Raw genomic sequence first — 3,144 nt, 5'->3', positions numbered from 1 at the left:
AGGCTTATCATTGACATCATGTATCATATTTCTTTCTTGCAGTTTTCCTTACTACTGGGAACATGTTTAAAGGGAATACAAGCTTGAAGGAACAAAGGGAATTAATTTAACAAAGTCTTTGACTGTGAAAATTATATAACTGAGAAAAGAATACTAATTACCAATAAGTGAATGACCTGATTCATTCTACTAAAACCCCTATTGCTTTAGGCTGTGTGCATATCAAAAGCAGGCCCTTTATTCTAAAATTAAAGGCTAGCAAATACCTAGGGTACAATGAAAATACTCCTTAATTCAGATCAAATACCAATCCCAATCCTTCCTCATTTTTATCAAGTAAATAGCCAGAAGATAAAAATGATACTCAGACAAAAAGTTAAAATTATATTTAAATCAAGTTATCACCAAATATCTTAAACAAATTTTGGTAAAGACTGTGAGGCAATTAGTTTATTGTGCCAACCTGGCCAATAAACACATGTGGGATTAATTGAAGTGCGGAGGGATAAATGGCTTGGTGAGACTCACCTTTCTAGTTCTCGGGTCTCTTGCTTTGTGATGGTCGGACCAGGGTGCAACTACCTTAGCCAGTTCTCTGCTTCAGCTGGCAAGGCTCACTTCCTGCAAGACATCCCCAAGGAGAAGCCACATGGACTTACCCCAATGCAGCCCTGGGTGCTGGAGCAGCATGTGGAGACCCCTGCCAGCTCTGAGATGCTTATATATTCACTGACTCAGCTTTCCTCCTGCTGTCGGCATCATTGCGTCTGTTTTGTGAGATGGAGGATGACTTTGTGGGTTGGTGTTGGACATATGGGCTAATGGGTTAATATTGGACTTGTGGGATTGGTCAGCACTGGATTGGGATGGTTTCTTGTTTTCTTAACCTTTACATAAAGCTCTCTCTTATACATGAGTTTCTGTGGATTTGTTTCTCTAAAGTACCCAGACTAACACAGTGTGTATTATACTGTGGACTTTGTATAGAACTGCAAACAGCAATGATAAAAATAAAAAATGTCACTGTTATCAAGAGTAGAACTTCCATATGGAAGAGTTTGTAAGGTTGCAATCTTTCTCCCCCAAGGCAGCTGCTTGGTTTGAAATGCCAGCCTTGTTGATTAGTACCTGAAAGTTGAACCACTGTGCAACTATAAAGATCTGAAGTGCATTGCTAATATGGAGGCTTGTTGTTTTAGTGTGCTTCACAACTTATCATAGCAGTTCCTTAAACACTGTACTACTAACAAAAGAAGGTTAGGTGACATAAGTAGTGTGAGATTAGCTACAAACCTAAAAGTTGATGGGCCAATCATATTCAGTATCTCTGTTGAACAAAGGATTGGTGAACTACTCCCATTAACAGTGATGGTATTAGATCAATGTTAATAGATCAATGTTAATGCTTTATAATCAGGTCTGGTTTATGGCACCCACATATACAACAGGACAAAGCACTGCCCAGGACAACTCCATGTCATAGTCATTCCTATGTTTGAGCCTAACAATCATGCCTATGTTCTCGACGACTATGCCAATCCATCTTGTCCTTAAAGATCACGCCCAAGGCAAGCACATGGAATAATTCTTTCATATTCATTCAGCTGCATACTTAGCCATACCCTGAGAAGCTGGATAGTATGGAAATGAACTCAGCATCACACTTGCAGAAATACTCATTAACAATCTGCTATATGCAAATGGAAGTTTTCTCATAGAAACAGAGAAGACTTGAAGCCCTGGCTATTAAGATAACCGACTTTACTGTGAACTACACTTCAAATTAAAGAACACAAATACCCCCAAACTGGCCCAATAACAGCATCTTGTTGGTGGGAAAAATATTGAAGTTGACAATAAATTGATTCTACTTGGATCCACAATTAACACCCATGGAATCAGCAATTAGAATATCAAAAGATGTATTACATCAGGCAAATCTGCTGCAAAAGATTTTCAATTATATTTTGAGCAACTTCCAACGTAAGGGGCTCATCTTCTGGCACTATCTCTGACAAGGTTCTTAGGGTATATTTCTAAGTTTTTTAAGTGGATAAGCCCTTAGAAGAAAACAGCCTGTTTCTTTTGTTTAATTCCTTCTTAGACCGGAAGCTCTGCTGAAAACTCTTCACTGCTGTGACCCTGCTGGTATTTGAAATACTAGTGGGATAGCTTCCAGCATTACAACAGCGTGAAGCTAATATAGAAAGACAAACTGATAGAGGAGTGATCGACCTGATTATGAAGTTGATAAATTTTTGTCCCTATTTTTTATTTTAGTGCACTAGAGCATTCCCCTAAGAGGCAATAAGCCTTGGGTTGGTGTTGCCGTGGGAAATTATGGTGCTGTCATGGGAAGGAAACACAAAGATAAGGCTTAGTTTAGTTTAATTTGTCTTTTATTGAATACCCTTTTCCATAAAGCTGTAGATTCTTTTCTCTTTGTGTGTGTGTGTATGTGTGTGGAGTAGCAAATTTACTTGTAATTGATCTACAAATAAAGTTAGTAACCATTTATTGCTCTTAAGGAAAGCTTTATCTTGGACAGCTTGAGGAACTGGGTTAACTGGTTCTCTGCATTACTTAACTTCAACCACCATATTAAAAAGAACAAGGCATCTGATAGGATCAAAGGCTGGGCTGGCATCCACATCCGGCCCTGTTTTATATTCCACACTTTCTCTTTAGCTCTTCCACCTTGTCTTTGGAAGCCTTCATGGCAACTTCCTTGCAGGTCCCGGTCAGCTCATTCCAGGCATCCCACTTGACCTTGCCTCTGAAGTCCAACAGCCCAGGTCGTTCTGTGCTTCTGTCGCCCACAGTAGCTTGTTTGACATGGCTGCAGATGAACAGCATTTCATCATCTGCTGGTTTGGCCTTGAGGGGCTTAATTTCTTCAGCAGCTTTGTCAAACTTGACCTGAGACAGTTATGGGCAGGGTAGCAAGGATTCCAGAGAGCTCTCAAGGAATCTACAAGAAAGAGACTCTTTGAGAGCAGACTGGCCAAGTGTAGATTCTTTTCAAGTGTGATATTTTAAAACAATTTCCCGATAATTTCTAATTACCTAAACAAAAACAGATGTTGGGTGTTTGTCTGCATTTGCATTACAGTTTAAATTCCACAGCCCTTGCTTTGTGAAAGA

The 3,144-nt window shown here is 39.5% G+C and overlaps 1 pseudogene; it reads right to left on the bottom strand.

The window, feature by feature from the left end:
- Positions 1 to 2,664: 2,664 nt before the first annotated feature.
- LOC142441465 (acyl-CoA-binding protein pseudogene) lies at positions 2,665 to 2,856 on the bottom strand (annotated as a pseudogene).
- Positions 2,857 to 3,144: the final 288 nt, after the last annotated feature.

Source organism: Tenrec ecaudatus, chromosome 2 (genome assembly GCF_050624435.1).
Source record: "Tenrec ecaudatus isolate mTenEca1 chromosome 2, mTenEca1.hap1, whole genome shotgun sequence".
NCBI classification, from domain to species: Eukaryota; Metazoa; Chordata; class Mammalia; order Afrosoricida; family Tenrecidae; genus Tenrec; species Tenrec ecaudatus.
The sequence above is the reverse complement of the archived record's forward strand: the minus strand, read 5'-3'. Positions and strand labels throughout refer to the sequence as shown.